Here is a 15,078-nt window from a genome sequence, read left to right on the forward strand (position 1 = left end):
CTTAAAATCACTAGTCTATCTACTACTATCATCTAGCACAAAAACTGCTATAACTTTGTGAATAAATTAGAGTACAAACAAAAGCAAAGAATTTTTTGAAGACTACAACAACAGGGATTCGAAATTTACAATAAACTCAATTACAATAATTTTGTCCAGAATCATGTTTTTGCTCTAGTCAAATACCTTAAAGAGTCAGCATGAACTTCGAAAAACAAGATGGAGACCTCCTTAAAAAGTTTCTTTTCCCCGTAATCTACATCTACTATCAGAAAAATATAAAGGAAATCAGCATACTATGTGAATCTAATTCTACGACATGAACGTCTTGGCAAGTACTCAGTAATTATTTTAATGCTCCGCAGAATTAATCGCATGAAGCAAGAGCGGGAAAACGGCAAAAGAATTTCATGTAATGTCGTCTTTATCTGACATAATCGATATAAACTATTTTATCTCGCCATGAATTGGTAAAAAACTAGCTCTTCTTAACATCCCGTTGCGCAAAATGGAGCCATTTACCAAATACTTTACACGATGCGTTCTCTCAAATCAGACTCCTTAATTTTCTTGTCCCCGAAGGTTGTCAAGTTCAAATCCAGATGGAGCGGTGATTAGAAAAGGACAGAATGACACAGATATGGACGACACACCAACGACACCTATACCTATAGGTACCTCCTGATTATGCCTAATTAGGTCCGTGGAAGGGACTGGAGCAAAGTACAAAGTCGGTAAACTGAATCTTTATCTTTTCTTGTTTATGGTAGCCATTAAACACGCTTACACCTTAATGAAGAGGTTCGCCAACTCATGATGGGGAGAGAAAAGATGATTATTTCTTTTTCGAATGTTTTTGCTTCTTAAGTAGATTTTTTTTCCTTTTTCCATTTATATTTTTGGTCACTTGATCCTTATCACAACGCGGACTCGATTTATAGTCGCCACCTGCATGATTTGTCGTGTAAAAAAAATACTTGTTAAAGTTCCTTTAATTAAAAATTGACATTTGTTTCTTCGCCTAGTAAATTCTAAAACAAATTTTAGTTCGCAATTAATAGATGAAATGAGGCTTTTTAAAGTAATTTTTATTTTCTTTAGAAAAAGTTTATTTGCATTTAAAAAAAAAAAAGTCGAACTCAGAAATTAACTAACATCGCTTTCCTCATTAGCAGTAGTCAGTAGGGCATATATCAACCATGCTAAAACTGACCTTTTTTTGAATTATCTTTTCCAAAAAACTACTTCTGATTGTTACTTACTACTGACTACTTACGCTTTGAAATTTTTCTGAAGATATTTGAAATTATATGCTGTGATATTGATTTAGCGTTAACACAGCTATTTAAAAATAATCATAAGGAAAAAACATATAAATAAGTAAATAAATAAGTGGATTTACTTGCTCCGATGAAACGGAAAAATACTATTTTATATTTAATTAATAAACACATTTTTATTTAGTTTAGTATTTTAAAAATTAAACAGAAATTTTAAAATATTTTCTATTTTGTTATTTGCATTTAATATTTTAATGGAGATTTCACTTTAAATTAAACTAATTGTACTTAAAGTTCAAGTAATTTTTTATTATTAAAGACCCAATTTTTTACAATTCGTACTTGATATTGGTATTGATTAAGAACAAAAAGATTTGAAATATTGGGGAAAAATTTTCTTTTTCCTTGATCACTGATAATAATGTCCATAATGATTTAAATTCCCAAATCATTCAAACCTTTCAACCTCATAAAAAAAAAAACTGACTGCAAAAAAATTCGAAGAGTTAAGAATAAAATTATAGCGGATTATGAAAGACGAAATAGAATAAAAAATAAGACATATATTTTCAGAAAGAAAAAAAATAAGCAGTAATAAATAGTAAATATTCAAGTTATCTTAAAAAATATTAAAATATTGGTCAATAAAAAGTGGTATTTAAGAAAAGAAACTCTGTATTTTTTTATTAAGAGTTGCGGTCACAAAGATGGCGGCGTGTCGCTACTTAATCTTCGCATCCAGGGCTCTACCTAAAATATGAAAGATTATGTAAGATTTGTTTAACTATCGTGGCAATTTTAAAACAAAAAAAAATACGATTTTATATCGATTTAAAAAAAAAGACAAAGTTAAAGAAAACAACTCTCAATGTATTTGGATTTATTTCACAAATTTAACTCATTTGTCATCGATTATTCTTTGCAAGTGTTTTTCAAAGATAAATTAACAAATCCAAACACCAATAAAAATAGATAAATGGAATCATTTTTAAATAATTTATTCAAGTGCTATAGTTCTTTCTGTCGCTGATGCTTTCTTTTGTATATTTAAAGAAAAAAATTGTTAATTATTAACAATCAAACATATCACACATCGCTTTGAATTGTATTTTTCCCAATCGTCCATTTCTTTTTCTACGAAAACTTGGAAAGCAAAAAAAAAAAATGGTGGTTTAAAAACTGTCGCTATTTCATTCAGTTGTTACATTTTATGTTCGTATTGTTCCAGGCCTAAGTTATTAACACTTGAAACGGAGGAAGAAAAAAATTCAACATTTATAGCCTAACTTTAAACTACTGTTTTGATACCTAAAGATCGTATCAGACAATTTACAAGATAACAATTTTTTTGTATTCAAATATTTCTTCATTTTCGATTTGTTACCAGACATATAATAACTAGGCAACATAGTCGCTAAACTCTGAATAAGTTTGGCGAGTTTGTGGTGGGAATGTGTGTTATTAAACGCTGAAGAAAGAAAATGAGTAGGATTTATTGTGTCAGTAATTTGTCGGTATTTTGTTCTACTGTTCTTTTTTAGTTTTTGGTTGTGTTCTTCCTTCGGACACCAGTGAATAGAAAATAATAGGAAGGTTGTGGTCAAATTTATAGAGTAAATGCATGTTGAGTTGACCGCCCTATCGATATTGACACTCGTTTCTATTTTTTCAAACAATGATTTGACGTTAAGTTATGATTGTTCTAAGACAGAATGTTTGGAGACACATTTAACATAGATTTTTAGAGCTCTGCTAATCCACAAAAACAATCCATTGTTAATTAATGATCTTAATAGGCGACATTTTGAAGGGCTTAGAAATTTCAACTTAAATTAAATAATTTCTATACTTTAATTTCATTTAAAGTATAAATGAGTGAGTTTAGGCAAACATCTGGTAAATCATGAAGTTTCAAATAGTGAGAAGAAATTTTTAAACTATAAAAATGAAAATAAATTTATGAGATTATAACTTAGGATTACGCAATTCTCTCTAATAGTTTGTTTGCATTTTAATATTTTTAAGCATTTCTTCAGCAAATGTTGAAGGGCTTTGAATTTTTAAATTAAATTAAATAATTTCTACACTTTAATTTTGTTTCAAGCATAAATGAGTGAGTTCAGGGAAACCTCTAGTAAATCATGGAGTTTCAAATAGTGAAAAGAAATTTTTAAACTATAAAAATGAGAATAAATTTATGAGATTATAACTTAGGATTACGCAATTCTCTCTAATAGGTTGTTTGCATTTTAATATTTTTAAGTATTTTTTCAGCAAATGTTTACTTTATGACTTACTCTAGGTTTGCCTGAACTTGCTTTTATTTTTCTTTAAATTTTAAATTAGTAGTGAAGGAGAAAGAGAATTTGCAACGAAAATTTTCTTCCATGGTATGGCGTCCTCCTATCGCAGAATGTTTGGAGACACATACAACAGATTTTTAAAATAAGATTTTTAAAGCCCTGTTAATCCACTGAAACAAGCAATTGATAATTAATAATCCTAATAGGTGACGTTTTGAAGGGCTTAGAAATTTTAACTTAAATTAAATAATTTCTATACTTTAATTTTATTTAAAGTATAAATGAGTGAGTTCTTGCAAACCTTTAGTAAATCATGAAGTTTCAAATACCATAAAAAAAGTTTTAAAATATCAAAATGAAAACAAATTATGAGGGGTTAACTTAGGATTACGCAATGGAAAGTTCCCTTCCAATGATTTGCTTGCAATTTGATATTTTGAATTTTTTTTTCAGTAATTGAAACTTCATGATCTACTCTTGGTTTGCCTTTTCCTATGCATTGTTGTTGTCGGCCATTAGGACAGAGGGGGTTTAGTTTTTTTTTTGTTTTCCGGTGGCGCCATCTTAGGTCAAGAATTTGACTTCTGCCACACCCATACGACACACCCGTTTATAGGGCGGACCCATTCATAAATCCCTTCATTCGTCCACAGATCAATATTTTGACTTGAACCGGAGAACGATCAACTTAAAATTCAGTACCCCCAGAGGTATTGATTTGTTATGGGAACATAGAGGACTTGGTGACCTGACAGAGTAAGCATGCACCATCTGCCATTTACTACACTGGAGTCATCGGACGGCTGGATTCGAACTCCCGTTCTCAGAAACGGGAGTCCAGCGCCCTGCCAACCAAGCTATTCCGGCCTTTCTATGCGTTAAATTCTAAATTAGTTATGAAGATAAAACAGAATTTGCGATAAAAAATTTCTTTCCGGATATGATTTTCGCTTAATAAAGTTTATTAAGAGTTGAATTTGTTGCTTGAAACAAAGTATTCTAATTTATTTATGGATCAAGCTGAAATTGAAGGGCAAAAAATGATAATAAAAGAAGAGAAAGGACAATTGACTCAACCGGTGGAACAACAAAATAGAAAAAACTCATAATTTATATAAAAGTAAGCTTCTTTCTTTTTAAATATAGAAAGTTATTTTCAAAAGTTTCCAAAAATGTACAATCTTACTATGAATTTTATATGAATACTTTTTAAGTTATACAAACGAAGGTTTTTAAATAATTTTTAAAAAATTACCGTACATCTAAGTGTATAACCCGTTGCGTAAGTCGAACCGGTATTCTTGATTACGAGATCTCAAATTTTTGGTATGTCTGTTGTATAAGTCGACCGCTGAGAAAAAAAAAATTATTAAAGTTTTCAAAGTAAAAAGAAATAAATTATTAAGTTGTCAAAATTTTTTCAAGTTTAAAATCTTTCATGTTGTTCTCTCTTGATTAGATCGATGCATTTGCCCTCAGATAGAGACGAACACCATTATTGAATCCTTCCTAGATTATGTTCTCTAATCTTCAAATTTGTACCTTTATGGTATGTTTTAAAAGTTTTTATTGAGTTACATATTTTGAAATATTCTTGAATAATTTATCTTAACTTTTCTAATTCTTAATTTCCTTTTTCCTGTAATTTTAGTTAAAGTGTTTCGGAAAAAAAACTGTTGTTGTTTTTGCTTCTAATGCTACTTGTCGACCAGCAAGCCCGCTTGGTGAAACCAAGCGAATTTAAGGCAGAGGGTGCGTTTCAACGGATTCATCTGTGGCCAAGAGTGTGTCTTCAGCTACTCACACGCCACAGTCCTTTTATTGGGTAGACCCATTAATACTTCCATTTATTCATTCACAAATTGTAATCTTGACCTGAACTGGAGAGAGATCAATCACCAATTAAGTATTCCCAGATCTATTAGTTTGTTATGGGAACAAGGATGATTTTGTGACCCGACAGATTTAACGTCCACCAGTCACCATTTACTACTCAGGGATTCTTTGATCGGGGATCGAAGTCACGACCTCTTGGACATAAGTCCAACGCCCTACCAGCCAGGCTAACCCCCCCCCCAAAATATAAATATGTAAGAAAATATGACGCTTAAATTCAGTTAGTATTTAGTACTGATATATTAGTACTGATTTGTACGCTTAAATTCAGATATTTTTATTTCTGAAATGCCTTGATCTATACGTAAGTTTTTAAATATTAAAATATTAGACTACAAACGCTTTTCATTTTCACAAAACTGTGGGTTTTCTTCATATTGACTTTTTGAGACATTTTCAAAATAAGCGCAGACAACACTGGCTTTATATAGTCTAAACTTGACCTGTCAGTCCTGAGTAACAGTTGCAAACTCACACTAGTTATAAAAATGGCATATCATTCGCAAAAAAGCATCATTTCATATTACGACGGATCCTTCGAAAAACAGCCTTAAGACAACCAAACAAAAAGGATAATAACTATAGTGTTGCCAATCGATCGAGAAATACCCGAGTTTATGGTGCCACATACGAGAATTTTACATATAGATTACATTCTCGCACTTTTTACCACATGCCTCTTCATTCACGCACCTTTTTTCATACCTCTCAAGAACTATTAAAACATAGTTGTAGAACAAATAATTCTTTTGTAAAAACTAAAGTTTCTGATTGTTTTCTCGGAATAAATACAATAAGCAGACTCACTGTAAGTTGATTGACCTTATTGACTAGTTAATACAAACAGGAGCTGAATGAATTAAAAATAAACATAGTCACAAATGAATAAATAAACATTCTTTTTCTTCAGGCCCATACTAAATCCAAGTAATGATCAATATTCTGATTTTTCTAATTATGGATTCAAAGGCTAGACTTTCCCCCCCACGATAATGAAAACAGGGAGAAAAAAATCATGGTTAATCGATTGAATATGAATACTTGAAGTGCTCTTATTAATGCAATTGTGATGCTCAGAAGAGTACGGAATATATGAATGAAAAAAACAAGGTTTTTCAGTTCTGAGATATCGACTTCATAGTATAACCACAAACTTGATCTAAATCAGTTATTCCTGTTCAAATTCGTTAGACTTGACAAACAGCGCGTCAAGAGGTATGTGATATAGATAGTTATTCAGGTGATCTGTTATCTGTTTAAAAGAGCACCGCGCGCTGAAAAAATTGTTTCTTTGATGCACCAGAAGCATAAAAGAGAAAATAAATTGCTTACTTAATCCAATGAAGAGATTGAGTTCGGAATTTTTTTTTTCTTCATTTCCCTAAACAGATTTATTAAATCCTGATAGCTCGTTTCCCTTCTTCTATAGACTGATTATTTATTATTAGAGATAAGAAATGAACACAGAATGCATAGTTTTGTCGGCATAAGGGCAAATAAACGTGATTGTTCTTGGATAATCGGAATGTTAAGTGCGTCTTTAGCTTTTACATGCTTATCTTAAGAAGTGACGATTAATTAGAATACGCATCTTGATACACCAAGTTGTAAGACGTTTGTTTTGTATAGATTACTTATGATTGGTCATATATTTTACCGCAAACATTATTTTTTCTTCTGCAACAAGCGTTTGAAAGATCAACCGCATTCGACTAAGAAAAAAAGTATGGCCAAAACTACCTGAACATGGTAAAATTTACAGGCTGTATGGATACGCCAAAAAGCTCGGAAAATTTTACTCATGAGTATTGCTAATGATTTTGGTAAAATTAACTACAAAATACGGTTTCATTATGCATGATAAAATTTGGTAAAAGAGGTAAAATTTGATAATTTCCCCATGAAACTATAGTGCGTGGTATAAGAACCATTATTCTGTTAAATTTATTTTTCAGTATTGTATTGTCTAATAAATGCAATGTAATAAAAACTATAATTTTGAAAAATAGAATTTCCGGTAAACCGTTACCATATAAGCGGAAAAATTACCGAATGAATGGTTTAAATACAGTATATTTTGGTTTGTAATAACAGAATTATGTTTCCCTCTTTTAATTTTTTTAAATAATTTTTAACAGAAATGTGATTATTATACAGTATGGTAATTTTATCAGAATACTTCCTCTCAGAAATGCATACGCAATTTTATCTACTAAATGTTTAGGATAATCCTAATACCCTGCATCGCTAAACAATTTAAGACTTGAATCACGTAGATTGTCTATGATTTGGTATGCGTTTAACCATGCATTGTTTTTTTTTCCAACCCGTATGTATTCATGGACAATCAGAATGTTTGGAAAAGTTTTGCCACTGTAAAGCTGTAAAAGGTGTTGTAAAAGTTTTGTTTAAATAAAGTATATTTTGGTTTGCAATAACAGAATTATGTTTCTTTTTTAATTTTTTTTAATAATTTTTGACAGAAATGTCATTATTATACAGTATGGTAATTTTACCAGAATTTTTCTTCTCCGTGGGGAATGCAATTTTAGCTACTAAATATTTAGGATAATCCTAATACCCTGCATCGCTAAACGATTTAAGACTTGAATCACAAAGATTATCCATGATTTGGTATGCGTTTAACCACGCATTGTTTTTTTCCAACCCGTATGTATTGATGGATAATCAGAACGTTTGGAAAAGTTTTACCACTGTTAAGCTGTAAAAGTTGTTGTAAAAGTTTTGTTTAGATACAGTATATTTTGGTTTGTAATAACAGAAATATGTTTCCTTTTCAATTTTTTTAAAATAATTTTTAACAGAAATGCCATTATTATATAGTATGGTAATTTCATCAGAATTTTTCTTCTCAATTGGGAATGTTTACGCAATTTTATCTACTAAATGTTTAGGATAATCCTAATACCCTGCAACGCTAAACGAATTAAGACTTGAATCACAAAGATTGTCTATGATTTGGGTATGCATTTAACCATGCACTGTTTTTTTTCTCAACCCGTATGTATTCATGGATAATCAGAATGTTTTGAAAAGTTTTGTCACTAAATGTTTAGCTTAAAATCTTATTGCTGTGATGCTTAGAAAGAACTACTTTATCAAATTAATAAGATTTGGCAGACTAATATTGTTTATGTTTTAAAATGTGTTTCACCGTGTTCATTTATTTCTTATGCATAAAAAAGATCTTCGCAAATATTCGTGAAGGAATTTCATTCTTTAAATCTTTAGCATTTTAGCTTATTTTTCCTATTGCTTAGAAAGAACTATTTCACCAAATTTCTATGACGAGACATCAAGGATTGTTAATGATTTAGCATGTGTTTTACTAAACGTTATTTGTTTTTTTCTGTAATGCGCAAGGAAAAAAGGTTTGCCAGTTTTAATCCATAATTGGAGTGTTTGTCATATTTTTAGTTACTAAAAGTTTAACTTATTACCTTATTTTTTATTACACTTAAATTGAGCAACTTCATGGAATATATAAAACTGTACACCTACAGATTATGATTCTACTATTTTTTTTCTTCTTTAAAGCACATATAAAAGGTAACAAGCTTGTAATTATGAATAATTGGAATGTTTGATGATTTAGTTACTAAACAGTTAGTTAATATGCTTGATGTGCAAATATTGGAAATAATTTAACAGGAGTCTTAAGTCTCAGTGAACGTACAAATATTATTTATAATTTAACAAGAGTATTTTCAGAAAGAAATATGCAGGGTTCGTACTGTCATTAAAAAATTTAAAAAAAAAAGGTTTCGATATTATTATAAAGAAAGCTAAGGATTTCTTTTTATTAGCTTTCATCTTAAAATTACAAAACCAAACCAAACGAAAACGAAAACCAATAGCGGGACCAAATATTTCGAAACTAGACTTATTTGTTTGGAAATGTTAAACGAGGTGGTGAATAACAATTTTCTAATTTCTAATTACCACAACTTTACTAATACTAATTTATACAAATTTATTAATTTTCTAATTTCTTTCTTTTGCAAGTACTTCTTAATTTTTTTAAGAAATCGCACCAATGAAAAGTCATCACTCAAATATTTTATGTGACCATCTCTCCTGAAGATGTCCTACGTAATGGAAAAAAAAGAAGATTATTTTACGAAAAGCGCTTGATTATTAAATAAAATAAACATTAAAATTCTACATACTTACTGCTACTTACTCACAAAAGCAATGCTTTGTGACAGCGTTAATAAACAAGTTAAACTCCTTCCTATAAAACCCTGAAATTATGCTTTTTTGCGAATAATATGCTATTTTCATAACTCCTGCGAGTTTGCAACTGATGCTCATGACTGTTGGGTAAAGTTTAGCCTATTCGAAGCTAGCGCTGTCTACGCTTATTTTGAAAATGGCGCAAAACGTCAATAAAGAGAAAAACCACAGTTTTGTAAAAATGAAAAGCTTTCTCGGTTTAATTTTTCAATATTTAGAAACTTACTGCAATGCTGAATTACCTGGCATCATAAAAATTTGCAAAAACTGAGAATACGGCAGTGATTTTGATAATTTTCTTCCAGGTGGAAAAATGTCGCCAAATTGGCGATTTTTAAAAAAAGTTAAACAACTTTTAAATTTTTAAGTTATTTGCCTGTGTTCTAAAGCCCAGATAATTCTTCATGGCAAGATTATATATATAGTTTGAAATCATCGCTTTGCCTCGAGTGTAGGGCACTTAAACTATGGCTTTTTAAATTTCCTTGACGACAGAGTTTCGAAAAACAGCTTTAACAAATATCGGTAATACTTAAACTGGCCATTTATCCTAAATGACCTTTCAACCTAGACTTATTCTACTTGAAATATCCACATCTAGAGACATGATTTAATTAATTAATAATTTCATCATTTGTAATTTAGTTACCGAACCACGTTTAAGATTATACTTAAAACTATCATAAAATTTAAAATTATATATATATATATATATAGGCAGGNCGGCAACTCCGAACGGAGGAATTTCACTTACAGTTGCACTTACACTTGCAGTTACACTTGCAGTTGCACATATTTTTCTCTCGTGTGATAGAGGCATAAAAGAACCATTATTCTGCTAAATTTATTTTTCAGTATTGCATTGTCTAATAAATGTAGGGTAATAAAAACTATAATTGAAAAATAGAATTTCCGGTAAACCGCTACCGTATAAACGGGAAAATAACAGAATGAATGGTTTAAATACAGTATATTTTGGTTTGAAATAACAGAATTATGCTTCTTTTTTAATTTTTTTTAATAATTTTTAACAGAAATGTCATTATTATACAGTATGGTAATTTTATCAGAATTTTTCTTCTCCGTGGGGAATGCTTACGCAATTTTAGCTGCTAAATGTTTAGGATAATCCTAATACCCCGCATTGCTAAACGAATTAAGACTTGAATCACAAAGATTGTCTATGATTTGGTATGCGTTTAACCATGCGTTGTCTTTTTTTTCAACCCGTATGTATTCATGGATAATCAGAATGTTTGGAAAAGTTTTGTCACTAAATGTTTAGCTGTAAATCTTATTGCTGTGATGCTTAGAAAGAACTACTTTATCAAATTACTAATATTGTTTATGCTTCAAAATGTGTTTTACCATGTTCATTTATTTCTTACTCACAAAAAAGATGTTCAGCGAATATTCATGGATGAATTTCATTCATTAAATTTTTAGCTTTTTAGCTTATTTTTCATATTGCTTAGAAAGAACTACTTCACCAAATTTCCATGACGAGACAACAAATATTGTTAATGATTTAGCATGTGTTTTACTAAACGTTTTTTCTTCTTCTGTAATGTGCAAGGAAAAGAAATTAGCCAGTTTTAATCCATAATTAGAATGTTTGTCATATTTTTAGTTACTATAAGTTTAACTTATTACCTTATTTTTTATTACACTTAAATTGAGCAACTTCATGGAATATATAAAACTGTACACACACAGATTGTGATTCTACTATTTTCTTTTCTTCCTTAAAGCACATATAAAAGGTCACAAGCTTGTAATTATGAATAATTGAAATGTTTGATGTATATTTAGTTACTAAACCGTTAGTTAATATGCTTGATACATTGGAAATAATTTAACAAGAGTCTGAAGTCTCAGTCAATAGCTTATAAAGTTGACGCACAAGTATTATTTATAATTTGACAAGAGTATTATCAGAAAGAACTATGCAGGGTTCGTACTGTCGTTAAAAAATTGAAAGAAAAAAGGTTTCAATATTATAATAAAAAAAAACTAAAGATTTCTTTTTATTAGCTTTCATCTTAAAATTACAAGACCAAACGAAAACCAATAGCGGGACCAAATATTTCGAAACTAAACTTATTTGTTTGGAAATGTTAAACGAGGTGCTGAATAATAATTATCTAATTTCTAATTATCACAATTTTACTAATACTAATTTATACTAATTTACTAATTATTTAATTTCTAATACTAAGTTACGAATTTTCAAAATTTTAATGCTAATTTACTAATTTTATAATTTCTTTCCCTTGCAAGTACTTTTTAATTTTTTTAAGAAATCGTAAAAATGAAAAGTCATCACTCAAATATTTTATGTGACCATCTCTTCTGAAGATGAAACAGTCCCCGAATTTATAGTTGCATTTTAGGATTATCTTCTGCTTTTTACTTAGGAACAAAGGTTGGACTTAGGATCATTTTTATAATTTAAGAATCCTCTACCCTCACTGTTTCGAATTTTACGTAAAATTTTTAATTTTTGTCTTCTCGATATTTTATCTAACAGTCTTCTGATAATATGGTATTATTAGATAGCAAAATACCTTTAAAAAAAGTAGAAAATAAACATGTCGCTTTAGTAAGATAAAGATAAATAGCATCTGAGAATTTTTAGAAATTTAATAAAATTTTCTTCAAATTTGTAAAGCAATAAAATCATAAAATTTCTGGTTTTGAATAAGTAATTCAGGGCTGCATATTTCTTAATGTTTAGAATTCTTTAAAAATCTAATTTTATTATATTTTAAGTTGTGTGTGTGTGATGAAAATTGATTTGGATAACGCAAAGAAATTCCTTTAACGTTAATTGCATGAAAAATAATAAAACTTATCAAAAATCTAAAAACTGGCAACTGTTAGACTATTTAACAACTTATCAAAAACCTTTAATTGCAGAATTTTATTGGAATAATTTTGTCAGAAACATTTAAGAGAAAATCTAAAATACCACAAGATTTGTATCCAATTCATCCAAAATTCCAATATCCAGAATTATAGATATATACCCCAATTGGAAGTATCTTTCGATAGATGTAAAATAAAAGACCGCGACCCAATTACGAATTGCAATTGGGTCGGGGACTTTTATTTTAAATCTATCGAAAGATTCTTCCAATTGGAGTATATATCTATAATCAGTTTTATTTATTTTTGTGAAAATTACATAAAGAGGATTAAGAGTGTATTTAGGATTTTCCCTTCCCTTTGACAGTTAATTTCGGTCTGGAGAGGAGAGGTCTTTTAAGGGTCCATCTAGTTGAGAAAAAATATATAACCTACGTAATGGAAAAAAAAAGTTATTTTTCGAAAAGCTCTTGATTATTAAATGAAATAAACATTAAAATTCTACATACTTACTACTACTTACTCACCAAAAGTAATGCTTTGTGACAGCGTTAATAAGCAAGTTAAACTCCTTCCTATAAAACCCTGAAATTATGCTTTTTGCTAATATTATGCTATTTTTGTAACTCCTGTAAGTTTGCAACTGATGCTCATGACTGTTGGGTAAAGTTTAGCCTTTTCAAAGCCAGCTTATTTTGAAAATGGCGCAAAACGTCAATAAAAAGAAAAGCCACAGTTTTGTGAAAATGAAAAGCGTTCGTGGTTTAATTTTTCAATATTTAGAAACTTACTGCATTGCTGAATTACCTGTCATCATAAAAATTTGCAAGAACTGAGAATACGGCAGTGATTTTGGTAATTTTCCTCCAGGTGGAAAAATGTCGCCAAATTCCCGATTTTTAAAAAAGTTTAACCACTTTTAAAACATTTAAGTTATTTGTCTGTGTTCTAAAGCCCAAATAATTCTTCATGGCAAGATTATATGTATAGTTTGAAATCATCGCATTGCTTTAAGTGTAAGGCACTTAAACTATGGCTTTTTAAATTTCCTTGACGGCAGAGTTTCGAAAAACAGCGTTAACAAATATCGGTAATACTTAAACTGGCCATTTATCCTAAATGACCTTGCAACCTAGACTTATTCTACTTGAAATATCCACATCTAGAGACATGATTTAATTAATAATAATTTCATCATTTGTAATTTAGTTACCGAACCACGTTTAAGATTACACTTAAAACTATCATAAAATTTAAAATTATATATATATATATATAATTAAATTATGTAATAAAGTAAATAAAATAATTTAAACTTAATTTACTTAAAATTCTTCGTTTTCAATACAAATCCTTTATGATTAAATGAATTTGTATGCTACTGATATAAAGTTTTGGAAAAATAAATAAACGCTTCTTAAATATACTCAGCATTTAATTCAAGTCAGGTATTTATCGAGAAGTCATTGCTTAACAATGTTGATGGCGTAATCAGCACTCTCTCTCTGCTTTCAAGTACTCGTAATTTCCATAAGTTTCTCGTTTTCATAGAATAACCATTAGACTTGCTTAGCATCTTCAGTTTTTAGGGGATAATTGCCTCTTTTCCCTAAAGGGATTTTCTCTTAGAATTCTTGTCATTTTATTAGCAATGTCTGGACGGAGGGTCATTCTGGGTACACATAAGACAATCAAAAATAAAAAAAAATGTTCCATAGCTTTCTCACTAATTATATAAAAGTATTTTGATAAGTGCAAACGATATTTCGTATGCCACATTTCATTGAAAAAGAAATTTAAATCTAATTTCAGGTTTTATAAAAGTTTAAATTTCATTTTGTTTTTTTTTTCAAACAGAATAAGTTCTCTATGGAAAACATTTAATTATTAATTATGTTTAGAAATACAGAAACTTTATACGATTTTAATATTATTGCATTTCATATTAAAGTATCTTATAAGTGCAAACGATATTTTGCTTCACATTTCGTTAAAAAATATTAAATTTTAAGCTTCAAAATCTGGATTATTTTAATTATGCTAAAAAGCAATTTTTTTAACTCCATTTAATCATTCTTTATTTAAACATTCATTCTATTTTTAATTTCAGAAATTTTATGTCGTTTTCATATTACACGAGAAAAAGTATGAAAATATATTTGAAAAATAAACAAAAATTAAAAGGAAAAAAAAACTCAATAAAGGGACATAGAGTCGAAGCTTTTACGCAAACGATTTTAGCATTTACGTATTTTTGAATCCTTTCCCGTTTTGCTTGTTTTTTTGTAAACTTTACACTGGGGTTATAAAAAAATACATAAATGAGCTAAATGAAGGAGTTTCTGTTTGTGCCTTCGAAACGCTTTAGAAATAAAATAAAAAATACTTCAAAGTATTACTCTAAAAACTAAACAAGACATTTCTAACTCTTTATTGCAAATAGATGAGTGTAAATTTTGTAAAAAATGCAACTG

The sequence above is a fragment of the Parasteatoda tepidariorum genome, chromosome 8, assembly GCF_043381705.1.
Source record: "Parasteatoda tepidariorum isolate YZ-2023 chromosome 8, CAS_Ptep_4.0, whole genome shotgun sequence".
In the NCBI taxonomy this organism is placed as follows: domain Eukaryota; kingdom Metazoa; phylum Arthropoda; class Arachnida; order Araneae; family Theridiidae; genus Parasteatoda; species Parasteatoda tepidariorum.